This window comes from Odontesthes bonariensis, chromosome 19 (assembly GCF_027942865.1).
Source record: "Odontesthes bonariensis isolate fOdoBon6 chromosome 19, fOdoBon6.hap1, whole genome shotgun sequence".
NCBI classification, from domain to species: Eukaryota; Metazoa; Chordata; class Actinopteri; order Atheriniformes; family Atherinopsidae; genus Odontesthes; species Odontesthes bonariensis.
The window spans coordinates 33,136,751-33,164,382 of NC_134524.1; the positions used below are offsets into that span (position 1 = coordinate 33,136,751).

At 42.3% G+C, this 27,632-nt stretch overlaps 1 protein-coding gene across 3 annotated transcripts in view; it reads left to right on the forward strand.

Moving 5' to 3' along the window:
• Positions 1-336: 336 nt before the first annotated feature.
• Positions 337-27,632, forward strand: part of nat16 (N-acetyltransferase 16) — a 167,759-nt gene continuing 140,463 nt past the window's right edge. For 2 of the 3 annotated variants that reach the window (XM_075451435.1, XM_075451437.1), the window contains exon 1: positions 337-623. The gene's annotated coding sequence lies outside the window, so the exon portion shown is untranslated. The remainder of the gene's footprint in view (positions 624-27,632) is intronic. The other variant, XM_075451436.1, reaches the window with a different exon arrangement.

Sequence of the window (27,632 nt, forward strand, 5' to 3'; positions counted from 1 at the left end):
AACTTTTGAATCAGAGTGTTTGCCGAGTTGTGTTGCAGTGCAGTTGTGTTCCCTGCTGGATCCCTTTCAGAGGCTCAGGTTCAGGGTCTGCATCAAAGATGCAGGACATGTCAGGTTCAGGGTCTGCAGCAAAGATGCAGGCAGAGCGGCATCGCGGGGGGGGGGGGGTTTCGTGACGTGTGTGGGGGGGTATTCGTGGTTATGTTTCGGCCACAGAGGTGCAGGCGCCCGGGCCGGCATCGAGGGGGGGCGCCAGCACCGGGTTTCGCCCGGGGCGTAAATCAGTGTCGGACCGCCACTGGATGCAGGACATGGATGCAGGCTTTGATCAACGCTCACGTGATGCGCGCTCACATCCACACATGGCTTTGCAGTTGAGACAACAGTGATGGTGAGATGATGATGCCGAATTGGAGAGTCTATTCAAACGCATGACGTAAGAGACTTAGAGGGGCGGTGCTTAGAATTCGTGTTGAGTATCCAATGAGTCTCCGACAGCGCCGGCCCGTGTGTCTCATTCATCAGGAGTACGGTGCATTGCGTGGAGCAGGTTGATCCCTCTGACCGTACCGTCTCCTCCAGCCGCCCGCACCAAGGACACCGCCTCTGGCCCATCTTTCGCGGTAAGACCCGCAGTGCACAGGGCTGGGGGGCGTCCGCCGGCTACCGCGGGCGCCCCGGCACTGTCCGTCCTCTGGGCTCTGAGAGGGAAAATTACCAGCTAGCAGCATCAGTGATGCGGCCATGGTGGTGTTCAGTAGGGCCGCAGAGTTCATCATGACGTTAGAGGATGTCACGGTATTGTTTGCTTTTAATCTGTGGTGTTTTTTTTTTGCTTTGTTTTCTTCACTTGGTGGCGGTAGGATGCTCAGTAATTACAGGTATCTGAGTGACCTTGTGGGATCATTTAGAACCTGATCTAATGTATCTCTAATGAGGACACACAAAAGCTGCATTTTGGAGCTTAAACCTTGGAGATGCGCTTCGGACAGCTAATAAATATTCACGAGTCGCCGTCATGTGAGCGCTGTCCTGAAGGATTCCTGCTGAAGATGTGGGAAAATGGGTCAGAACCAGGGGCGAGGCTAGGGTATTTTTAGTGGTGCCAAGGCACCACCGTGAGATAGCTCGGCACCCCCTGGCTCAGCACATGTTTAAAATATTATATTATGCAAAAACACATTTTTTTTTGCTCAAGGATGCTCAAGGATTATTTTAGTGACCATTTTATTTATTTTCTAGCATTTTGTTTTTGTTTTAACTCTTTACTCCCAAAATCAATGTTGAGTTATCTTCAATATTTGTCTCAGGCTCTCTGTTATCCCTGTCGAGCCACAGTCTTTTGAAATGAAGAGGTCAAAATTAAATGTTTTAGGGGAAAACACTACTCAAAGCAAAACTAATACGGCTCCAAAATTTATAAATGTACTAGTTCGCCTCAATTAGTGAGAAATAATGTGCCTCTGTGAGCACTGGGGGCTGGGCACCCCTAAAGGCCAGATCCTAAAATCGCCCCTGGTCAGAACGCTCACATACGAATTCTGCCCACCTGCTTGTTCCTTTAATGCAAGAGAAGAATGATCAAAACATGCTGAAACAGATTCAAAAATAGAAAAATTAGACATATTTGTAATAAGATTGTAATAAGATTTGTCAGTATGCTACTTATAGCAGGTTATAGTGTAAGTAACATCCATGTTTATTTATTCTTAGTTATTTTAATGTGTCTATTTAGCTGTGTCACAGCTGGGCCATCTGTGGGCTGGAAAATGGGTGGGAAAATAAGAATGCAGCTGAGCTGATCCCTGCCCACCATCTATCTGACCTCTCAGGGTACGACCTCAAACCAGGTTGGGACGCTGTGTGAAATGTGAATCTAAGCAGAAGGCAAGGCTTTCCAAATCCCATAAACCAACATTTTAAACTGATACGGCATATAAACCATGTCACATCCTGTAAATGTGAAATGTTCCTATTTTTAAAAGAAAATATATTCACTCATCTTGAATTTGATGGCAACAACACAAAAACATTTGGATTAGAGCAACAAAAAGCAAGAAGAGTAAGTGGTACTGAAAAGAAATAGCTGGAGGACCGTGTTACAACTAATGAATTAAAAGGCAACCGATCAGTGACATTGTTGGGTATAAAAAGACCAGCTGAGAGAGGCAGGATCTCTCACGCATAAAGATGAGCAGAGGGTCACTATTCTGTAAGGATTGAGAGAAGCTGGAGACATCTCTGTGCTGAAGGGACACGGCCAAGTGTCAGTAATCTTCAGGCCCTCAGGCAGCGCTGCATTAAAACAGGCACGATTCTATGATGGAAATCATTGACTGAACACAATTCACCATGAAGGTTAAAGCTCCATCATGATGAGAGGTCACATGTGAACATGAAGCCACAGAACCATCCTATGCTCATTTCAAATACACTGAAGCAAACTGTTCTGTGGTCAGGCTAATTGAAATCTAAAAATATTTTTTTTGAAATTATGGATGCCTGGTTTTCTGGACAAAAGAGAAGAGGGACCATCTGGCTTGTTATCAGCGCTGAGTTCAAAAGCGTGCATCTCTGATGGTTTGGGGGTGATGTGGACCTAACTCTGACCAGCTACTGGACTGGCCTGCCTGCATACCAAACCTTTCGCCAATTGAGGACATTTATCGCATCAAAAAATGCAAAAACAAAGAAGAACGAGGACCCTTGAGCAGCTGGAGTCTTATATCAGACCATGATGGGACGATGTCCCTCTCCCAAAGGTCCAGGTCTTCTCAGCTTTCTGATGTTTGCAGGCTGATGCCACAGTGGGAAACCTGCTCCTGTCCCAATTCTTTTGAGATGTGCTGCAGCAATCAAATTAAAGATGAAGTAATATTTTTCTTTAAATAGTAAAACGGCTCACTTCCAATGTTTGATATGTTCAACGTTTTTTGGAATTGGTGTAGAATCAGCCCGAGGAACCTGGCACACTTATTTTTCACTTTCAAGTTAGGGCTGCAACCAAAGACCGAAGGCTAATTCAGGGGCTTCATAGCAAATAGTATGCAAATATGTATGCACCACTGCTCTTTTTATTCAATTTGAAAAAAATCATGCTTTCTTTCCTTTAATTTCACCAATTTGGATTCTTCTTACAGTCCATTACATAAGTCCACCCCAAAGGTTCATTTGAATTCTGCACACTGCTGTATGACATGTGAGAGTTTGAGTGTTCACCAACTTTCATTTTATTTTTCATTTTATTATCATCCACTCCTCATTGTTTGCTTGTGCACATGATTTGAGCCCATTTAACACATAAATTGCCCTTGGTTTTTAACTCAGAGTAGCACAAAATGTTCACACCAAACTGTACGTGGGAATGCAATGAACAGTTACCTTGACTGATTACCTATCAATCCACCTACAGAGCATTTTTCACCATTATTATTTATCACCAGAAAAGAAAGGAGAAACACTCACCATCTCCACAGAACAATTGCTGTCATCTAAGCTCCTAAAGGAAAAACTGGGGCTCGGGGTTTCGGGTGATGCATTGGTTTAGTGTTTCTTACAGGTGCTATGCAGCTTGAAACTTTGAAGCTTTGTTGACTTGGTAACAAGTTTAGAGTGTCCTGAGTATCACAACCATGGGTGTTCCACCGGCCCACTCAAGCACTTCCTGTTTGATGAAAGCTGCAGTCTCATTATCAGTTGGGTCTGACTTTTGAATTCTTGTTAGTTGTGTTTTGATGAACAGTTTATGATGCACATTATAAAGTTGTTCTTTAGGTGGCATGACTGGAAATGGCAAACAAACTGATGAGGTGTTTCTATGCCGAGAAAGTAAACATTGCCAATACCTGGCAATATGTTAGAGCAGTCTCCACTGAAATCTCCGATGACCTCTCTCCTTTCTCAAAGGTTCGTGTGGTTATCATCCAAAACTCAGTTAGGTTTAAGAGATGCAGATTAGGCCAGACTTTTCTGAGCTCTGAATGAAATGTCATGCTTTGGTCAAAATAAGATAGAAGGGAGTTATCATTTTTCCCATTAAAACTATTAGAGTGGGGGGTGAGCAACTCGATTCCAATACCCCCACCCCCATCCCCACATCATGAACTGATAATGACTGATCATCACTTCATTCTCCTCATGTTTGCAGGGGTTCTGTCCGGGTACTCCGGCTTCCTCCCACCGCCCAACAGCATGCATGTTCAGTTCACTGGTGACTCTAAATTGACCCTAGGAGTGTGAGTGTGTATGGTTGGTTCCCTCGTTTGTCTCTGTGTGGCCCTGTGATGGACTGGCGTCCCCCCCAGGGTGTACCCCACCTCTCACCCAATGACCGCTGAGAGAGCACCACCCGAGATAGAAAAAGCGTACTGTGCTGCTGAAAATATTTCTGCTGGTATTTCTTGCACATTTTCACATGTGCTGTGATGTGTATGTGTCACCATGCCAATGGGAAAGTTGTTTGCATGTAGGAGCGGCTGACTGAACTTTCAAAAGCGCAAGTAATGCTGGGTAGGAACAGTGTTGGTCATCTTACTTTAAAAAAGTAATTAGTTACAGTTACAAATTACTTCTTCCAAAAAGTAATTGAGTTAGTAACTCAGTTACCTCATTGTAAGAGTAATTAGTTACTCAGCAAAGCAATGGCGCAGCCACGGGTGTGCCGGTGCCAGCCAAAGAAAGAAAGAAATATATATTTCACTATGTTCACTCATTGGGCATGCAATGTCTGTGTGTGTGTTGTTTTTTTGAGATCACAGTGAGCTTTTTGTATTACTTTGTTATTGATTTATTTGAGAGCACGTCACACGTGTGAATGTCTAGACCTGCTGTGAACTACTGTTGACTATTACTGATGAGAACGCACACAACGTGTGGATATGTTTTGTGTTAATAATGTTGTATTCCAGAGATACATTCTTTTGAATGTTTGTGGAGGTGTAACAATACGGTGGCAGACACGTGCAAAACGACTTCTAGAGAGAAACGCGCTGCAAACTTCAAAACACATGCAAGAGAGAAACGCTGCAAGTTCACTCAAAACACAACGGAAGTTCGCCAGGCCACTAGGGGGTCTCGACCTTTGGGAAAGGGGATTGACTATGGGAGATCGGAGGAGTAACGAAGGAGAAGAAAGTATAAAGGCACGTTGTCCTTTATGTCTTTTTTAAACACTTGGCAACGTACCTTTTGATTTTCTTCTCCTTCGTTACTATGGTCGATCTCCCATCGTCGATCCCCTATCGGTTAGGGCCTATCCCACACAGGTCGAGACCCCCTAGTGGCTTGGCGAACTTCCGTTGTGTATTTTTCTCTTGCATGTGTTTTTAAGTTAGCAGCGTGTTTGCACGTGTCGGCCACGTGTTGAAAATAAATTTGGCACACCCAGTATTTGCTGGTGTACACCCAATGTCTTTTTTCTGGCTACGCCAGTGCAGCAAAGTAACTGTGACTGTAACACTATTACGTTCTATAACATCTTTAAGTCAAAACATGTTTATATCAACTGATTGAAGAATAAAAACACTACATACAGTATTTTAGAACATTTGGTATTTGAACTCAATAGATTGCAGCCTGCCATAGCAGCAGCAGCAACAAGTGTCATGTTAGCATGTGTTGATGAAAGGTGCTTCAGAAGATTCCAGTTGCTTGAGGCAGACGTGGATAAAGTCTTTTTTCCTGGGCATAGCGTGCATGTCACATAAACATTCTTGCCTTTAATTTCAATGAGAAAGAAGTGATGGTACTTCCGGTTTGAGAACGCTATCTTTGAATTTCCCAGGCTCGTCGCCATTGTCGCAGTCAGAGGGTGCAGTGAGACGGTGTGAGCAGGGCATGATCCGCCCACCCAGCCAATCATCATCGCATTTGCAACGGTCTCATCATCCTCACCCCTTCTCTCTACAGGCAGCTGATGTGTGGCCAAAACCTGACAGCTTGCACTTCATTCAACCAAATTGAAGTTACGCGCCACTTCACATTCTCAGTATTGGCAACAGCGTTGCAACGATAGGAAAAGTAATTTATTAGATTACTCGTTACTGAAAAAAAATACTGAATAATGCTGTTAGTAACGCCGTTATACTCTAACGTCATTATTACCAACACTGGGTTGGAACAACATGGAGAAAAAAATCTTTTCTCAAGTGTCATGGGGAAAGTGAGATCACTGGCAGGTTAAATGCACAAACTTGGAGCAGCAGGAATATTAGGAAAGACAATATTATTTGTTTCACTGCCGGCAGGCATAGACTGCAGATAAATAGATAATATTAAAGGAAGCGTGATTGCCGTGCTTGTTAACAACGGATGGTATAATCTTGCAGAGTGCAGAGACCTGAGCACTGGACTAATATGGTGGTATTTCCTGGTTCTAGTCAGGACTCGAGCAGCAGCGTTCTGGATGTACTGCAGCTGTCTTACAGCCCGTTTAGAGAGCCCAGTGAGCAGGCCATTACAGCAGTATAACCTGCTGGAGACAAATGCATGGATTAGTTTTTCTAAGTCTGGTTTAGACACTATTCCTTTGATTCTGGCAATGTTTTTTAGATGGTAAAAAGCTGCTGATGTTACAGATTTAATGTGGCTGTTAAAGTTCAGATCTGAGTTCAATATTACCCCGAGATTTCTAACTTGATTATTAGGTTTTAAAAGGGAGAGTCTCAAGGTGACTGATAACACTTTCTCTTTGTTTCTGTGGGCCACAGACAATGATTTCAGTTTTGTCTGAGTTAAGCTGGAGAAAATGGTTTTGCATCCACACACTGATCTGTTCGATGCAGCGACACAATGTATCTACAGGCCCGTGTTCTCCTGCCGTCAGTGACACGTAGATCTGAGTGTCATCGGCATAATTGTGGTAGAACACATTATAGCTGCGTATTAGCTGGCCTAATGGAAGTATATACAGATTGAACAACAGGGGTCCCAGGATTGACCCCTGGGGAACCCCACAGGTTATAGCCATTTGGTCTGAGACACAGTTACCAATTTCAACAAAATATTTCCTGTCCTCGAGATAGGACTTGAACCAGTTTAAAGCACGACCAGAGATTCCCACCTAGTCTTCTAACCTCTGTAATAAGATTGCATGGTCAACTGTGTCAAAGGCAGCACTTAGGTCCAGCAGAACTAAGACTGAGACTCGGTGTTCAGGCGGATGTCGTTTGTAATCTTGATCAGAGCTGTCTCAGTGCTGTGGTGGGGCCTAAAGCCTGATTGGAAAGTATCAAAAGCATTGTTAGACAGGAGAAAGTCACTAAGCTGTTGGTATACAACTTTTTCTAGGACTTTGCCTAAGAATGGCAGGTTTGATATGGGCCGGTAGTTGTTCAGTACTGTGGCATCAGATTGCTCTTCTTTAGAAGAGGCTTAATGACAGCGGTTTTTAAGGCCTTTGGAAATGTTCCAGTCTGGAGTGAGATGTTAACTAGATGAGCGAGTTGTGGTAACAAACTGCTCAGCACAGACTTTAGGAAGCTAGTGGGCAACTCATCAAGGCAGCACATTGATGAACTCAGACTGCAGATGGTCTCTGACTGTTTTGTCAGTAACAGGTGTGAAATGTGTCAGCTCTAGGTGTCTAGCTGGCTGCAGAGTAGTTATTTGTGTTGTGGAAATTATTGCATTTTTAATTTCAATTCAATTCAATTCATTTTTATTTATATAGCGCCAAATACAACAAATGTCATCTCAAGGCACTTAGATAGTAAGTCCAATTCAAGCCAATTGGAATTCAATTAATTAATAATAATCATAATTCATAAAATAATCCAATTCGTTCATATAGAGCCAATTCAAAAACAATTTCCTAGCTAAGAAAACCAACAGATTGCACTGAAAACTTTTTGTTTTTCGGTCCAATCTCCCTGAGGCGACTGTGGAGAGAAACGACTCCCTTTTAACAGGAAGAAACCTCTGGCAGAACCAGACTCAGGAAGGGTGGCCATCCGCCTCGACCAGCTGGGGTTTGAGAAGACAGAAAGGGGGGGGGGGCAGGGGGGGGGGGGGGGGGCAGGGGGCCACCGCGACGGCGGCACTGTAACACCATTCAAAGGATATCTGTTGGAACAGGGAAACACGAGTTAATGACCACAATAATATCACATATACATAAAGAGAGTAAAGTGAGGAAAGGTGTGTCAGATGAGGCCCCCCAGCAGTCTAGGCCTATAGCAGCTTAACTATGGGATGTTTCAGGATCACCTGAGCCATCCCTAACTATAAGCTTTATAAAAAAGGAAAGTTTTAAGCCTGGTCTTAAAAGTGGAAAGGGTGTCTGCTTCCCGGACATTTACTGGCAGCTTATTCCACAAGAGAGGGGCCTGATAACTGAAGGCTCTGCCTCCCATTCTACTTTTAGAAACTCTGGGAACCTCAAGTAAACCTGCAGTTTGGGAACGAAGTGCTCTGTTAGGAAAATATCTTACAATGAGATCTTTAAGATATGATGGAGCTCGGTCATTAAGAGCTTTATATGTAAGGAGAAGAATCTTAAATTCTATTCTGAATTTAACAGGGAGCCAATGAAGAGAAGCTAAAACTGGAGAAATATGATCTCTCCTGTTAGTTCTCGTCAAAACTCTGGCTGCAGCATTTTGGATCAACTGAAGGCTTTTCAGAGAATATGAGGGACAGCCCAATAATAAAGAATTACAGTAGTCCAATCTTGAAGTAACAAATGCATGAATTAGTTTTTCTGCATCACTCTGAGACAATATGTTCCTGATTTTAACAATATTACGAAGGTGAAAGAAGGCAGTCCTAGAAACCTGTTTTATATGCGAGTCAAATGATAAGTTCTGGTCAAAAATAACTCCAAGGTTCCTCACTGTAGAACTAGAAGCCAAGGAAATACCATCTAGAGTAACTATATAGCTAGACAATTTCTCCCTTGAACTTTGTCATTAAAGAATAGGTTGTGCATCATGTTTTTGAAAAGTAACTAAGTAAAGTAATCAGTAAAGAAACAAATTACTTTTGAAAATAAGTAATCAGTAAAGTAATTGGATTACTTTCTTGGAGAAGTAATCAGTAACTAATTACTATTTCCAAGTAACTTGACCAACACTGGTCATGACCTTTCCTCCATGCTGCCCTTTGCCTACTTTTAACCATTCTAACCTTGACAGGAGCAATGGTATCCAAAACATTTAAGAGACTTGATGTGTAAGAGTTCAATAGATCATCAACATCAGAACACGGTGTGTTCTCAAACCTAATTATTTCCACAAACTGTGTCCCTGTTCTGTCATTTATGAGTCTTCTCTGAACAACTGCAGACCCAGCTGCTGGTTTGGGTATAACAGACAGGTCAAAGAAAACACAGAAATTATCAGATAAAGCAACATCGACAACACACAACACAACAACACAACAATTTCCCAAATTGGGATGAATAAAGTACTTATCTATCTATCTATCTATCTATCTATCTATCTATCTATCTATCTATCTATCTATCTATCTATCTATCTATCTATTCATTCATTTTTTGTTTTGTTTTTATTTATATAGCGCCAAATACAACAAATGTCATCTCAAGGCACTTAGATAGTAAGTCCAATTCAAGCCAATTGGAATTCAATTAATTAATAATAATCATAATTCATAAAATAATCCAATTCGTTCATATAGAGCCTATCTATCTATCTATCTATCTATCTATCTATCTATCTATCTATCTATCTATCTATCTATCTATCTATCTATCTATCTATCTATCTATCCACATTTGAAATAACAACACCCTTTGAAATGAGCACATCTAGAGTGCCCTCTGCTTTAGGTGGGCTCAGTCACATGCTGAGTTAGACCAAACATTTCAAGGACAGCAGTGAGCTCTTTAGCTTGCTTGTTATGGGCTACATCCACGTGCACATTCAAGTCCCCTGTTATGACTAAACAGTAGGGGTGTAACGGTATGAAAAAATCACGGTTCAGTACGTACCTCGGTTTTGGGGTCACGGTTCGGTACATTTTCGGTACAGTATGGGAACAAAATGCAAAACCATTTTCTTCCACAGCGTGTTGTTTATTTAACCAAAAAACTGTCAATATACAAACGAAAACCGTAAATAAATTCAAAGTGCTGTTTGGTACTATTAAATTAAATTAAATATTCTCAAATGATTAACCAATGTTAAAAATAATAAATTTAAAAATTAAAATAAAATTCCTTTTAAACAGTAAAGTTTGCTAGGTTTGCGCTGGTGTGTTGTTCGTGCATAGCCCTTGTTTGCAGGACGTGGCTAGCCATATTCCACTCAGGGGTGATGTGATGGGCAGTCAGTAGTCACTGTTATATAGCTCTCGTTAGCTCTGGATGTCCATCCGTCAGTTGTCAGTGCAATCGCACATGCTTTTGATAAGTCCTCAACGACAGTAGATTTGGTTTCTTTATAAAGGTCTGGAATGACTTTATGGCTGAAATGTGGACGACTGGGTACTTCGTATCGTGGTTCTATAACCTTTAGCATGTGCTTAAAACCAGCATTCTCAACAACTGAATATGGTCTGAGATCCGTTGCTATAAAAGCCCCAATTGATGCTGTAATGGCTTTAGCTCGATCGGAATTGTGATTGAAAGGATGGTTGAACGCAGATGTCAGTGGCGTTTGCACAACGGAGGTTTTCTTTCTAGTCGCGGTAGAACTAATCTTAGCACTTGGGTGGTGCCGTTTCAGGTGAGTTAGCATGTTTGAAGTGTTGCCCGAAACATAGCCGACCACAGTAAAACAATGACAACATACCACCTTCGTTTTATCTACTTGTCTTTTTCCGTTGCATATTTTCACTGGGAAACCGAAATGCTCCCAAATGGGAGATTTTAATGACAGGGGAGGATTTTCAAGCTCCGGTTGGTCGATAGCATTAGCCATAATGTCCATATCACAGATAACCTGCATTCTTTGATACAACAGACGCGTGTCCCTCGCATCCACATACTCCAATCACATACTCCCATCCACATGCTCCAATCACATACAGGTATCTAATGAATATTAAATAGCCACATGTAGACAGGCACAGACCTAGGGTAGAGCAGGCGCTGCTCGTTTATTAACTGTTCTGTGATGGCTGAATATAAATGGACTGTATTTGTTCGGTACAGCACTGTACCGTACCAAAGGTCTTTTCGGTACGGTTCGGTACGAATACATTATACCGTTACAGGCTTACTAAACAGTCGAAAGCAGTGCACACAACTGAAAGTAATTCAGTAAAATCGTCAATAAAACAATTCTGTGGTGGTTTGTAAATGGTGATATAAAGTATGGAAGATTGTTTTATCTCCAGATGAGAGATGGGGTTTATCAACACAGAGGCCCTTAGCGTCCTAGACAACAGCATTGACGCTGTTGGAAATAACAGCTGTGGGCACCGATGGTGGGGGCCGAGCTTGGGGGGCTTTGGTTGGTGGAGTAGGCTAAGGAGGGAGAGGGGCTAGATGCTTCTTTGAGGATAGAATTCTTGATCTTGCCATGTTTGGCATGAGAGGAACCATTTTAATCCCTGATTTCACCAAGCTTTCAAGGTGATCAGGAAGTCTCCTGGGTGACGGTGGAGAAGTGAATGATAGTGAAACATCTCTGGAGGGTGTAGATGCAGCAGGTGGGTCCCAGGCCTGTGGTGATGGCCGTGGTGAAGGCGATGGTGGAGCTGCTGAATCCTGTGTTCGGGATGCTGTTGGTGCTGCTGTGGCTGCAGTGGTTGAATCCTTTGCTGGGTCCTTGGGTGGCAGCACAGGACCCGGTCCTGGTCCTGGTCCTGGTCCTGGTCCTGGCCCCTTCTGATGCCTCAGAGCGTGCAGAAGATTATCTGTCAGTCGCCTCACTCCACCTCTGTTCAGGTGTGGGCCTTTTCTTTGAAAGAGATCATCTCTTTGCCAGAAAAGATTAAAGTTCTCTGTAGGAGCCATACATTGATTTTGAGTTGTTTTATTTTGTATTATTCTATTTTTTGTTTGCACATGCATGACGTCAGCAGGAGGCTGTCGCCGGTGTCTGTGGGTGGCACTTTGGGTGTGTTTTTCCTTTAAATGAGCAGGTGAGCTCAGCTGTGAGGGGATGAGCTTGGATCATGGCGGCTGGGTGAGCTTGGGGAAAAACCTTTTGTTGACCGTAACCGTAAACGTAAGCATTATATTAACTGCACTGTCAGAGGCATCCTTGCACAGCTCGTGAAATGCATCAAAAGGAAGTAAGTGTCTGTCTTTTACGTACAAGCTTGTGAGATGGAGCAATAAACAACACCATTTGTGCAATAGATCTGCGTGACGCGTCTTCAGTAGTAAAACCCCATGTCTTAGCCGGCCGCGGCGTTTGTATTGGTTTTTAAGTTTATACGCCGCAATATTCTCAATGAAATGCAGTCCTCTGGACTCACAGACTTTGGAGAGCCATGTGTTCAACTGAAGCAGCCGGCTGAATTTGTTGATCCTCCTGTCGATGTTTGGGAGAGGTCCACTTATGAACATTGGTATCGCCACTTTATCAAGACTCTCAAATAGTTTCTCAAAGTCTTTTTGTAAGATTTCAGACTGATTCTCTCTGATGTCCACTGCACCCACGTGCACAATCAGCTGTTTCACCCCTTGGTGTTTTGCCAGTACCTCAGGTAGAAATCTTGTGATGTCAGAGACAGCGGCACTTGGATAGCTGCATGTAACCATTCTGTTTATCTTTATATTAGATATGGTATTACTCTTTAGAACGCATATTGTTTTGAGAAGCAAGACGCTTTATTTTCGGGACCCTAGCAAACTAGCCGGACTACCTTTGTCAACGCCAAAACGAGGCTGGAACTCGGCTCAGAGGACGCAGCAGGGGGTAAGTCAATGTTCATAAATGATATTGCTAATATGGGATGTCATACAGCTTCATGTCAAAAGAGGCAAACTATCCCTTTAAATAGTATAGTGCAATTCAAGCCAATTGGAATTCAATTCATTGTAATCATAATTATTTAATAAATAATCCAATGATGATCACAAAGCTGAGCTGCAACTATTTTTTCAAGAACTTTAGACATAAAAGGGAGATTGGATATAGGTCGATAATTAGCTAACACTTCACATAAAATAAAAGCATTGCAGCAGGGAGTGGAAGAAGCATTAAAAATACATAAAAGAATATAAAGAGAACAAATAAAATAATTCAAATGAATTTAAAAACAAACAACAGTCTAGATAAGTTCAAAGATACCGTGCAGATTTCATGCATAGACACATGAGAACAGAAATGTTTTTAACCTGGATTTAAAAATGTCTCCATTTGGTGAAAGTTTAATCTCCACTGGCAGTTTGTTCCACGTTCAAAATTCTCTCTCATTCAGGTGTTTATTTCCTCCAGACACTGACACAGTACGTCTGCTGGGCTGCAGAGACACATAAAGATGTGTATCATCTGCATAACTGTGATAATTGATGTTAAAGTTCTGCAATATCTGACCCAAAGGGAGCATATACAAGTTAAACAGAAGAGGTTTAAGAGGTCCAAGAATTGACCCCTGGGGGACTCCACAAGTCATTGCCACTCGCTCAGATTCATAGCTGCCAATTTTAACAAAATAACTCCGGCCTTGTAAGTAGGACCTGAACCAGTTAAGGACCGCTCCAGAAAGTCCAACCCAGTTTTCCAGCCTGTGCAACAGGATTCTGTGATCTACAGTATCAAACGCAGCGCTGAGGTCCAACAGAACCAGGACTGAAACATTACCAGAATCAGTATTCAACCTGATGTCGTTTAACACTTTGACCAGAGCTGTTTCAGTGCTGTGATGACGTCTGAAGACTGATTGAAAGTTATCAAGACTTCCACTTTCATTCAGAAAGTCGTTGAGCTGGTTAAATACAACTTTCTCAATAATCTTAGATATAAAAGAGAGGTTAGAGACAGGTCTGTAGTTGTTCACCATAGAGGCGTCTAGAGTTCTCTTCTTTAGGAGTGGCTTAATGGCAGCTGTCTTTAGTGACTTGGGAAAAATGCCTGATGCCGGTGAGCTGTTAACTATTCGTAGGAGATCACTTTCTACTGAGGTAAAAACAGTTTTTAAAAAGTCGGATGGTATTATGTCCAGAGTGCAAGTTGTTGATTTCAGATGCCGAACTGTTTCCTCTAGGATCAACAATATTAAATTGTGACATAACGTCAAAGTTATTTCTAGGTTTAGACACAGATTAGTTTTCTTGTTTGTCTGTGTTGCGTGAATTTTTTGTCTAATCGTTTTGATTTTTTGGCAAAAAAAGTTGGCAAATTCGTTGCATTTCTCAGTGGAGAGGAGGTCTGGGTTTGACTGTTTAGGAGGATTTGTGAGTTTTTCAACCATAGCAAACAGTTGGAGAATTGTTGACATTCTTATTAATCATTTCAGATAAATGCAGCTGTCTGGCCTTGCACAGCTCATTGTGCAAGCTGGCTCAACAGAGCTCGAACTCTAAATAACTAATTACGTCACCTGCGAGACAAACTGTGAGTCATTAGCATTTTAACAGCCTGTTTGAGCTTTGTCACTATCACCATCAACAATTACTGTCCCACTCATCTGTTCTCACAGATAGCCTTTTATTTGTTTTCATATTTCTGTCTGATATAGCCTCTGACTCAGAATAGACAGACAGCAAGTTGAGTTGAGTTGCTGCCCTAGTTGACTTTAATGTAGAATCTAGCAGTACCTCTACTGCAGACCCAAGTAAATTCAATTCATTTACATACTCTTCCCCCCAGGGTTTAGTACTCTTAAAAGGAAAGTCCCATAAATTCAAATGCATTAGGCCAGCTGAAAAAACTTGTCTTTTAATGCCAAAGTAAGGTGTGCCAGGCTTGAAATTTGGTCCGTTGTATCTTTGGGTGTTTGGGTGTTATCATTTCTGATTTTTTCAACACTGGGAAGCAGCAAACAATGACCAAACAACTTTTTAAAACAGCAAAACTCTTTGTAGATGGTGCACCTGATTGGATTTATATCATGTTTATATTCATATCAAGGCTTCAGCAGGACATGAGTGACATTAGAATATGTAAGTTTGTACGTTGGCTAAGGACACACTGTCATGCTGGCTGGCTTCTGGAAGAATGGTCAAAAACTCCCATAAACACTCCTAAACCTTGTGGAAAGCATGGCCAGAAGAGTTGAAGCTGTTCTAGCTGCAAGGGTGGGCCGACGTCATGTTAAACCCTCTGGAGTAAGAATGGGATGTTACTGAAGTTCATGTAAAGGCAGATGAGCAAATACTTTTGGCAATGCAGTGTATGTTTATGTCATAAGATAATTGTACTCAGAGACATTCATCTTTATCAGAAACATACCGATAATGTAAGGTCAACACCCAGAGAGCGGTACGCGGCTGTCAGTGTCGCAACGAGAATGAGAAGGTGAGCTGAAAACAGACCTGCAGGATGTCTGAATCACAGAACATGACTGTTTGACTAGAAAGCAGTAATTAAACGTGATGGTGTGACACTAATGTTAATCTGAATAAAGTAATAGCAGTAATAACTGCTTAGAAGATGGTGTATGTTATGTTTATTACAAAGTTGTTACCATTAGTTACCGCTAAAAGGAAAAGGTGCAGCGGTGAACTGGGCTGCGTTACTAAAACAGTTGATGACACATGCACAGTCGTTTGCACAAACTGCAAGGGGAAAGGTTTCTCCTATGTTTAAGCTTAAACTTCAAAAGGAAAATATGTGAATGACCGGAGCTTTTTTGGGAATTTGGTTTTTCCAAAAAGATGGAGCTTTGTAGCATGAGTGGAGCACCTTGGCCCATTCATGTCTTGTTCGTACATACATATATACCAAGCACCAACCATGGGATCTTGGTGTGTTATTCCAGCTTTTAGAGCTTGAATTTTGTATGATTTGGGTCAAAAAGTTTTTAAATGCATCTCAGAAGTTTGGTTTTCTTCTGACTAGCAAAAAATGTTTTTCTTCTCGAAGCATACGAACATGCTCTTTTATCATTTCTTTGTCATGAGATATCTGTAAATACATTTTCTTTCTTCACTTAAGTTGATTCACATTTTGGGTTGTTTATTTTTAGAATACATTTCAGGAAGCTGAAATATTTGCTTATATGCTTCACACAATTGAAAGTTTGCAGAGCTGATTAGAATTCTCGGCAGTTGATCAGACTGTGGATTCAACATCGTACTCTTCAGATCACATCCATGTGTTTTCCTTGTGCATTATGGGTTATGAATTGAATACTTAACGGCATTTCAAGCTTGCGTGGTTGCTGGAGAGTAAGAGAAGAAGAGAGAAAGAGAAGTGAATAGAGATGGGGAGCTCAGAACGTGAGCTGATGTCTTCTGACAGTTTGGTATTTGGAATTGAAAGACTGGTGGCATTATTGTATTAATCATGGAGGGTAGAGAAAAACAAGAAAGACAAACGTGCCGCTCCTATTCTCTCCACTTTTGTCAACCCTTTTCACACTGTCTCTGACACTGACAGTGGATGAGTTTGTAGACAGAACTGATGTGCAGTATACCGTATAGTGTACAACACTTGGTACTGTGCAGCGGTAGGTACAGGATGTCCGATAAGGCTTATAGGGGGTTGAGAAATGTTTGACATGTAGATTTGGGATCTATGTATAATGTGGTCATTGGTTTGCAAGCCCCTTGCATCTGCTCCAGCTTTTGGGTTGCTACCTTTCTGTGCCTCACATAGCAGGTGCTGTTGGTGTTGTGTCTTCACGTAAATGCTATACTCCTGGATCACAACTACTGCTTAATAAGCTAGTTTAATATCATGCAGTTACAGGAGGAATATAAATCCCACAAAGTTGGTCCTTTATTGGCCTAAAGCTATTTTTTTATGTTTTGTTAGAATTACTGGTTGTCTAAGTCTGATTTATGAAAGAAATAGAACAGACAAGTTCATTATATGGAGTCCTATAGAGTCCTATAATGAGTGAAAATACAGCAGCAGAAAAAGGGTACACCCTGATTTTAATGCAGAATGATATTCACGTGGATTGTCTGAAGATGCCAGATTTAAACATGATGAATCATCACCATCACTTGGTGCATCCACAATATCTTGTTTGACAACAAAAAACGCATTGGTTGGCAATAGACTTGCAATGGTGTTACGTTAAGAAAAGTTAAGTTAGGTCGAAGTCACATGGCCATACAAAAGACCACCAAAAGCAAAACATGATAAAGCACGGCTGTACAAATATAAAAGAATAAGAAAATTAGACAATAATTGGACAATAATTCCAAAGTTTTTTATGTTGCACTTAAATGATTCTTAGAACATGATGAATATTGCACATGTGATTGATATTGCACTTTGAAATGCAGATTTTGTGTGTGTTTTTGTGAGTCCTTGTTTTGTTGTTGCCATCAGTCGGAGTATGGCGGGAAGGAAGCTGTTGTACATGAGTGTTGTGTTTGATGAAACTGTCCGCTCTGCTGCGTCTCACACTGTTTGCTGATTCTTTGTGTCTGAGGAGGCTGTGACCTGGAGGATGACTGTCTTGATGATGTTTTGTGCTCTTTTCTTGCAGTGTTGTGTGTATACAAAGTCCATTGATAGAAGATCAGTCCTAATAATCCTCTCTGCAGTCTTTGTGACTCTCTGGAGAGCCTTCCTCTCTGCCTGGTGTTTCCATACCAGACAGTGATGCCAGTAGTGAGGATGCTCTTTGCCAGTCCTCTGTAGGCTTGAGTAAGATGTGGACGTCTCACTCCTGCCTTCCTGAGCAGCCTGATGAAAGAAAACCACTGCTGTGCCTTATTCACCTTATTCCCTGTGGCTGTGGTGTTTAAAGTCCAACTCAGGTTGATGTCACATGAAGGTCTCTTCATATCAATCCCATTAATGTAGAGAGGCTGCAGAGGCGGTGTGTGTTTTCTAAACTGGATTATTATTTCACTACGTTAAGGATTAGGTCATTCTCCGGTCTGTAGACAGTAAGTTCCTGTAAGCAGACCCTTCCCCACACTTTCTGAGGCACGGGATGGTTGTGTTATCAGTGACTGGATGATGACAGCGTTGTCCTGGGTGGAGACACATTCATGGGTGTACAGGGGGAAGAGTTTAGGGCTGAGACAGCATCCCTGTGGTGATTCTGTGCTGATTGTGAGTTCAGAGGAGATCCCGCCTCCCATCCTCACCACCTGTGGTCTGTTGGTGAGAAAGTCCAAACTCTAGTTGCAGGTGAGAGTCGGGAGCCGCAGGTCAGCTAGCTTTATAGTCAGATTTCCTTGTCTGATGGTATTAAAGGTTCTGCTGCTGTCCAGGTGTTGTAGGGTAAGTGGAGGGCCGGGGGCCACCATGTAATCCACTGATGCGTTAGAGGCTGCAGAGTGTGGTTTCCTTTAATGGATGGATTTTAATGTGCACATGTCGGGACTATTTCTTGTAATTTAATTCTTAAACTTGAGTACTTATAGATTAGCTTTGCAGCCATCATAACTTCAAGTAGTTTTAGAATGAGGGGGGGGATTATATTCCTGAGATGTTTTGGGGGGAAATGTCTTCTGATTTGGAAGATTCCTGGAGGCTTGCTGAGGGGGCGGGGGAGAGGATGTTGGCGACTCGGGAACGCGCACTATTTAGGGTGGTCAGGAAGCTACAACTCGAAGACTTTGACAAATGCTACGTTTTCGAGCATGACAACATCTTAAATCCATTCATACGTGTTCAAGCCACAATTAGATCAAGAATATGAAAGTGAACTGCACAACAAACATTCACAATAAAGATTCCGGTCTAATATCTTTTTCGTGTATATATATATATATATATATATATATATATATATATATATATATATATATATATATATGCTTATTTTCTGAGTAACATTACAGTTTATGTCATCTTTCAGTTCCTCACCCTTTTATGTATTTTTCTGTATACTCCTGTGTTCATAGCTGCAGATGTGGGAAGTGTGGTAAAATGCTAATGGAGGCAGAAAACATCTGCTCCAAGAACCAGAAAAAGTAGTGTCGCCTACACTCTCCTCCATTGTTACCAAAGGCTAAGTTGTAAATTGCTGTCCATTGTGCCCAATACATGAAGTGCATAGGGGAGGGTAAATGCAAACTTTGACTTGTGGTCTGGGGAAGCTTGGAGCTGAAGCACCAACTTTCCGATTCCTGCTGAGCTACAACCACCCCAAAATACAAAACCCAATGAACTAAAACCCCATGAACATAACAAAACTAACAAAGCCTAAAATAAACAGTTAACAGTCACAGATGTGCAGAGCTCAGGTCAGAGTGCATACACAGTGCAAACAGTCATAGTAGTAGTTGCATTAAAGGGCCATTTGTGCATCATGGTTGCTGGACTGATTAAGGGCAGGTGTTGCACTTGGCACAATGCTGGGCATCTGAGCTGGGAATGCTCTTTAGCTGTTTCTAGATGGCAGCAGTTCAAAGGGGCTGTTATGGGTCTGTTGTGTTGGTTGCCTTTCTAAGGCAGCGTGTGTTGTAAATGTTCCCCATGGCTGTGAGCTGCAGCTCTTGTTACCACCTGCTGTAGTGCTTTTTGGTCAGCTTTGGTGCAGCTGTGGAACCACACACAGATTCAGTAGGATAGGATACTCTCTGGTACTGCGATAGTAGGAGAGCAGCACCAGCTGAGAAAGGCCAGAAGAAATAAAAACACTGTTGAGCCTTCTTTTTTTTTACCATTTTCCCTCCTCATCAGTAGGGCAGTGGTGTTAGATGTCCATGAAATATAATCTGAGATATGCGTCCCTAGGAATTTGAAACTGGAGACCTGTCTCTGGTAATGAAAATAGGAGCAGATGGAAAACGGAAAGTGCTTTTCTAGTCTAGCTAACCACTCAAAGTGCTTTTACACTACTAGCCACGTTCACACAGACTCTCATAAAACACTTCTTAGTTATGGAGTGTTCTTTCCTCTATCACACACACTGATGGACATATCAGATGCAATGTGTGTTTGAGTATCTTGCCCATGGACACTGACCTTACTATTGCTAGATGCCTGCAATTCCTTCTGAGCTACAGTCTCCCCTACAAATAAAAGTAGTTCTTGTTACCAGGTGTAACCCAGGTATTTTTCGGCTCTAGTCCATCTCTGCCTTTTTGGCACTAAGCTTAGATTATTGCGAGACTTTGTTCACGTACTGTGAGATGTGGTGCGCTGCGCTTCATTAAAGGTGGCTGCACCCGGTTGTGCAGAGCAGGTGTGGGATGCACCGGGTTTCATCAACTGCAGATGCCTCCGCTGCACGGCAACGTAGGGAACGTTATATTAAGTTGGGAGCCTTACCTATGCGGGACTGGCCAGGTTCCATGTAATGAATGGCGAGCTAAGGCCTCGAGCCTGAAGAATCAGCCCAAAGACCCAGAGTGACGTATCTGCCAGTGCGGTAGGAGGCACTGCAGCCGTTTCCTCCACACATTCACACTGCCCTTTCTCAAGGAACTCTGGACTTTTTGTGGGATTCGTATGAGCTGTGGTGTGGCTTTGGAAAATCATATGAACTTTTTATGTAACGCGTCGGACTCAAATGACATTTTCCACTGTATATAATGTAAATATTTATTGCTATTCCTCACTGTAAAAGAAAATGCATCGCAACTAAGCACCACAATTCTGTGTTTGTGGTTCATCAAGCACACCATCTTCCTCCGAGTCGAAACAAGATCTTCTGATACAAGCACTACTGATATTGATACCAATACTACCACTACCCCAGTTGCAGAATTATACATGCTACACAGGGTTAAACATGAGCTCCTTGGTTTTACCTGCCGCCGAACAATGGGTGTATAAGCTCAGGCATGGAGTGCCAGATTTCGTCTGGTTTCCTAATAACAGATGGACAGTAGAGCTGTATGCTCTTCTCTTGTTTAGCAGAGAGGGAGACATGGTTGTAATCCTCAGAGATTGGCACAATTGCATTAGGATATTGTGTTTGTAACTTTGCAATGACTGAGTGGATAGCATCATAGGTAGTGTTTGCAGTCAACTTCAGCTTCGGTCAGGGGGAAGTCACATTCAAACTCCGCTGCCCCTGCTTCCACTGTAGAGGGCATACCAGTCAGGTTGACAAGATCCTTAAAGTATTCTTTCCACTGTTGCACATTATATCCAGTTGTTGTCAGCAGTACTCCGTCCCCACTTTAAACAGTGATGGCGAAGCACTGCTTACTCGATCTGAGGTATCTAATGGCATGCCAGAATTTCTCTGAGGTCGACTGAAAGTAATTTACCACAGCCTCACCAAACCTGCCACACTGAAGTTTTTGGTTCCTTAGTTGCCTGAGCTGCATTTCTCTTGACCTTTTGATAACTTAGTTTCCTCCAAAGTCCCACAAGTTGACCAAATTTTGTATGAAGTTGTACCCCAGTAGAACCCCACTGGTACCCCAGCAGAACACTTGAGTCCCCAAGTGAAGCAACTTTTAGCACCCCACCCACAGACTCCAAGAACACTGACTTCTCTGAACTGTTGTTAGATGCATAAGCGCAGACAGTCAGAGCCCTTTATCTAAACCCAAAGGCACAGAGAAGCCCCTCTCTCGTCCACTGTGGAAAACCCCCAACATTTGATCGCACAAATGGGGGACTAGGAGTAAGCCCATCTTTGTCTGCCACCTTTCACCCAGGACAACTCCAGAGAGGAATAAAGCTCAGCCCCAGTCAAGGAGATTGGTTCCAGAACCTCTGCTATGCTTCGAGGTGAGCCTGACTATATCTAGCCAGCATCTCTCATACTCCCACACCAGCTTGGGCTCCTTCGCCATCCGTTAAGCAGTATTCCATTGGTCTGGATTGCTATGCCTTTGATTGCCGCCCTATCCAGAATGTGCTGAACCCTTACAGCACCTCATGCTGGTGATGGGTCTACAGGAGCAAAGGCTCTTGGTGTATTTCTTTAAAAATTTGCCACATCTCGCAGCTTGGATTTCTGCCTCTCCTTTCACAGCTCCCTCGGTTTCATCTTTTAATTCTTATAGTTTTTATACTAAAAGTATTTTGTTTAAAGGTTTTTTTTAATATGGGTATACCTGCTAAAACATGTATACTGAATCCGTTTCCATTGCCATTTAAAGTGTGTTTACCCTCAGTACTCCAAGTACTACAATATACGAAGAACTAGGGTTACATCCAGTGATTATAAATACCTTCCAGAGAACAAGTCTGTAAGCTATAACACAAAGAGATTATATTACACTATATCCTGCAGGCTTTGTTGGATCACAGTTTCTTTCAATCACAACTTGATTTAATGATTAGCTGTTCATTATCTGTTTACATCAACATAAAAGATGGGCCACACAGCAGGACTCAGGACCAGGTCATATTTGGTGTGCATACATCCTGGGTAGTCAAATTATGAATGGATGGCTCTAAATACAGGTGTGAACACACTCAGGACAGACTGAAGATGCAATAAGATGTGATTGTTTAGACCATACTCAGAGGTGACCCAGGACACATCCATCTACATTTGTTTTAGTAAAGTAAGTACATTTTATTTATATAGCTCCAGGATCCAGATTGGGTTTCCTGAAAAGGGATTTCACAGCAGCTTGTTAAAAAAAAAAAACCATGGACACAACCAGATGTCAGTTATTAATTCCTGAAAGAACATGAGGACCAAGAGTATCAACACATTTTTAAATAAGGATTTGGGTAAGATGTCAAGTAGACTTGGTTTTCATTAAGTCAGCCAGCTTCTTTAGCTCTTGTGCAAAAAAATTCTCAAGAATTACTGGCCGGCAAGCTCGAATGCTGTCATTTATCCGAGGGAAATACTTGGCTGTTGAGACCAATCAAATATGATAAAATTATAGGAGTGACTGTATCTAAAACAGAGAGGCAATGGTTAAAAAGAGACTGTACTTGCCTATCAGTATCAGTGTGTGAAGATGGAAACTTGACAGGGCTCCTGTGAAAGGCAGCTGAAAATGTACAGGCTGACAAATGGTTGGGGATGTGAGAATCAACCTCTCGGCAACAGGCTAAAAGATCAAGGTTAAAAGACAAATCAAATAAAACACAATGATGATCAGAGAAGAAAATACCCTCAGAGTAAACTGAGCCTAAAAAGGAGATCCTGAGCATGCCTTCTAACATGTATAGGGTCTGTAACATGCTGAGTGGGATGAAAAGATTCTGCAGTATAAATAAGACGGTAGGCAAATTTATCCAAAGCATTATCAACATGGATACTGAAGTCACAAAGAATGACTAATCTAGATCATTTCAATAGAGATGATAAAAAGTCATGAAATCAATTTAAAGATATGCTGCGAGGGCCAGGTGGTTGGTGAATTATGGCGAGTTTCCACTATGCAGTCCGGTACAGGTCGGCTCGGAGCGGTTCACTTATTTCAGTGTTTCCATTACCACGAAAGCTTACCGATCCGTACCGTACCGTTACCATGTCTGTAACTCTTCTGCTTGGGGTACCTGGCACACAGGACCGGTTCCAGGCTCTGCTCTCCGGTGTTGGTGAGGAGGCTGTGCAGCGGGAGCTCGATGGTGCTGTGCCAAACCAAAAAGTTTTCCAGCTGATTGCCGCAGAAATGTCAGAGAGTGGTTTCAACCGGACCGCGAGCCAGGGTGGCATTAAGCTGAAGAAGCTTGGAGGTGGTTCCAAATTATGGATGTCATTTGTTATTTGCTGTTTACGCTTCGGTACGCACTCTGCCCACCCCTGAGGGTCCCCTTTGTACAGCTGGTTTGCAAGCTGACCCCAAAGCGACCCGACACGTACCGTACCGTTCCAAACCGACCCCTACCGGACTGCATAATTGAAACGAGTAGGGCTGTCACGATAACAAATTTTGCTGGACGATAAATTGGCCAAGAAATTATTGCGATAATCAATAATATTGAATTTTTCTCGACTTTCAAACAATTTAATGACAATGGGATAAAAAATGCAAAAAAAATGCGAATACACACTTTTAAATATCAATAAATGTGATTTTATTAAAATAACAATGAAGAATTTCTTTCAAAGTTGCTTGTAAACAAACATGGGGTATTTCACACACGCATGGACGCTTTTTTCCCCAGCTCTGAAAACTGCAACGGGTGGTTATGTTTTAGGTGCATGATCATGTTGGTTGTATTGCTGGATTTACATGGCACCGTTTTATTACAAATCCGACATATCGGCTCATTTAGATTCAGTGGCTCACCCTCGTCATTTGGCTGGGAGCCAAAGTGGTCCCACACGGGAGCTTTCGCCATTTTCTTCGGCACCAATTCCAAACTTTTCTTTCGTTAGCTGCTATCTGACTTGACGCGAGCTGCGGCTTCTGCGATGTAACAGTCGAACGAATGCGCCCATCATTCGGTTAGGTAGGGAAAGGGCGGGAGTGGCGAGGAAACAAAGAAATGCGCAAAAAAAAAAAAAAAATTTTTAAATAGACTTATCGTGGCCAGAAAAGTGATCGTGCTTGGAAAAAGTTATTGGACGATTTATTGACTTATTGGATATCGTGACAGGCCTGGAAACGAGGCTTTAGAATACTTTTTACCCGTAGCAGCAGCAGAGTCATTTGATGCAGCACTGAATGCCAATTGAACACTTTCTCATAGCACTCAAAAGCTAGATATAAGTGGGTTTTAGCTGTTTTTTTGCCCAGTTTAAAAAGGGATTTTGTTACCTCTCTGATTAATGCCCTTAAAGCTGCAGTCTGCAACTCTTTTTCAAGCATAATGCCTGGAACTGTCCGGGGATTCTGAAAGTAGTACATTAAATACCCCAATACAAAAAAAATGAGTTCTCTAGGTCCCCTATATGTCCTGCTAGGTCCCTCCAAAGCCAGCAGGTTTGTTTACAAAATTGCAGACCGGACCGGTAAAAGGTAACAATCAGGTTACGAGCTGGGCTCTGCTGCCTGTCAATCACCGATTGTGCACGCACGATACAAGGTAGGCTCGTCCCCACGCTTATTTATCTAGACTATTGAACTTCATTACGGGCTAGTCTACTTACTGTGTCTTCCATGATCGCAAATGACAGGTGAGTTGATGAATGAGGAGTCGTGTACGCGCATCTGGAGTGCACGTAGACGTGCACGAGTTCTCATGTGTTTTGATGGGGCGGGACAGGAAGTTGAATAACTTTTTATTTTTCGGTTAAAAAATAAGCATTTCTTGCATTTTGCTACTACGGAGGTCACCGTTTTCAACTTCAAGCGTTCTGATAGATCATGTAAACTCTTAAAATGCCAAAAATTAGGACTTTACATATGACAACAACAAATCCTGCAGACTGCAGCTTTAATACCTGGCACACAAGGAAATCTTTTTAGGGACCGAGCAGTGAAACTGCAAGGACCCTATTGTATCTGTAAGGATTATTAGGGACCGAGCAGTGAAACTGCAAGGACCCTATTGTATCTGTAAGGTTTATTAGGGACCGAGCAGTGAAACTGCAAGGACCCTATTGTATCTGTAAGGTTTATTATTATTATTATTATTAGGGACCGAGCAGTGAAACTGCAAGGACCCTATTGTATCTGTAAGGATTATTATTTTTCTCCTCCTCCGTTATTAGGGACCGAGCAGTGAAACTGCAAGGACCCTATTGTATCTGTAAGGTTTATTATTATTCTTTCTTTCTTTCTTATTCTTTGAGCAGTGAAACTGCAAGGACCCTATTGTATCTGTAAGGTTTATTATTAGGGACCGAGCAGTGAAACTGCAAGGACCCTATTGTATCTGTAAGGTTTATTATTAGGGACCGAGCAGTGAAACTGCAAGGACCCTATTGTATCTGTAAGGTTTATTATTATTATTCTTTCTTTCTTTCTTTCTTTCTTTCTTTCTTTCTTATTCTTTGCAAAAGGTATGCGAAAACTCAGGAAATTTTGCGAGCGCCACGTGCTAGTCGACGACATGAAAGAATCTAAACATTATATTTTTGGGAGTCGCTCATTGACTCTGTAGCGCCCCCTATGATGCTTAAAAATGGTCCCCTCAATAGGATTAGTTTCGCGTGGGACGACGAAATTTGGTACACTCATTCATCATGCCCAGACGCAAAAAAAAGTCTCATGCCGCCATGGTCCCACGTACACAGGAAGGTGGCCATTTTGGATGGAAAGTGCGTTTTCGTGCCATTTTTGACCGATTCCACGCCTTGCTTAAGATCGAACTTGTCCTACAGATTTAATGCTACAGACTTCAAACTTGGCCAGGTTACTCTTAAGACATGGAGGGAAAAATTCATTGGCCAACTTTTTCAAAACTTAAAGGGCGTGGCCGTGGCGACGCCTCAAAGTTTGATGACTCGCCATCACTCGCCACAAAAAAATAAGTCGCTTATAACTTCCACATACATAATCCAATCTTTCCCAAAGTTCAACCGGTGATTGCTGGACCCAGCCTGAACGCGCACATGTAAAATAGTGACATCCACCTATAGCGCCACCTGCTGGTGGTTGGAAATGTCTTTTTTGTTTTCCACAACTCGCATTTGATCAAACTCCTCCTACAGATTTCATGCTACAAGCTTCAAACTTGGCCAGGTTGCTCTTAAGACATGGGCCGAAAAAATCATTGGCCAACTTTTTCAAAACGTAAAGGGCGTGGCCGTGGCGACACCTCAAATTTATGACGCGCCATAAAAAATGAAGTCGCTTATAACTCCCACATACATTATCCAATCTGTCCCAAACTTCATACGGTGAATGCTGGACCCAGCCTGAACGCGCACATATAAAATAGTGATATCCACATACAGCGCCACCTGCTGGTGGTTGGAAACGTCTTTTTTTTTCCACACCTCGCATTTAATCGAACTTCTCCTACATATTTAATGCAAAAACCTTGAAACTCGGCCAGGTTGCTCTTAAGACATGGGCCGAAAAAATCATTGGCCAACTTTTTCAAAACTTAAAGGGCGTGGCTGTGGCGACACCTCAAATTTATGACGCGCCATAAAAAATTAAGTCGCTTATAACTCCCACATACATTATCCAATCTGTCCCAAACTTCATACGGTGAATGCTGGACCCAGACTGAACGTGCACATACAAAAAAGTGATATCCACCTACAGCGCCACCTAATGGTGGTCGGAAACATCTCTTTTTTTCCACATCTCGCATTTGATCGAACTCGTCCTACAGATTTAATGCTACAAGCTTCAAACTTGGCCAGATTACTCTTAAGACATGGGGGGAAAGAGTCATGGAGAAACTTTTTCAAACCTCAAAGGGCGTGGCCGTGGCGACGCCTCAAAGTTATGACTCGCCATGAAGAATTAAGTCGCTTATAACTTCCACACTCATTATCCAATCTGTCCCAAACTTCATACGTTGAATGCTGGACCCGGCCTGAGCGCGTACATATTATCATGTGACATCCTCCTATAGCGCCACCTGCTGGTGATCGGAAACGTCTTTTTTTTCAACAACTCGCATTTGATCGAACTCCTCCTACAGATTTTATGGTAACAGCTCCAAACTTGGCCAGATTACTCTTTAGCTAGGGGGGAAGAAAAATCTTGAGAAACTTTTCCAAACTCTGAACGGTGTGGGCTTGTTCAGGCGGTGAAAATAGTGTGATGGCGTTTGTGATTTGAAAGCCTTATCATCATCGCAAAGTCATGAAACTTGGTACACACGTCCGCCTTGTCGACCTCGTACGTATGTAAAGAGTATTGT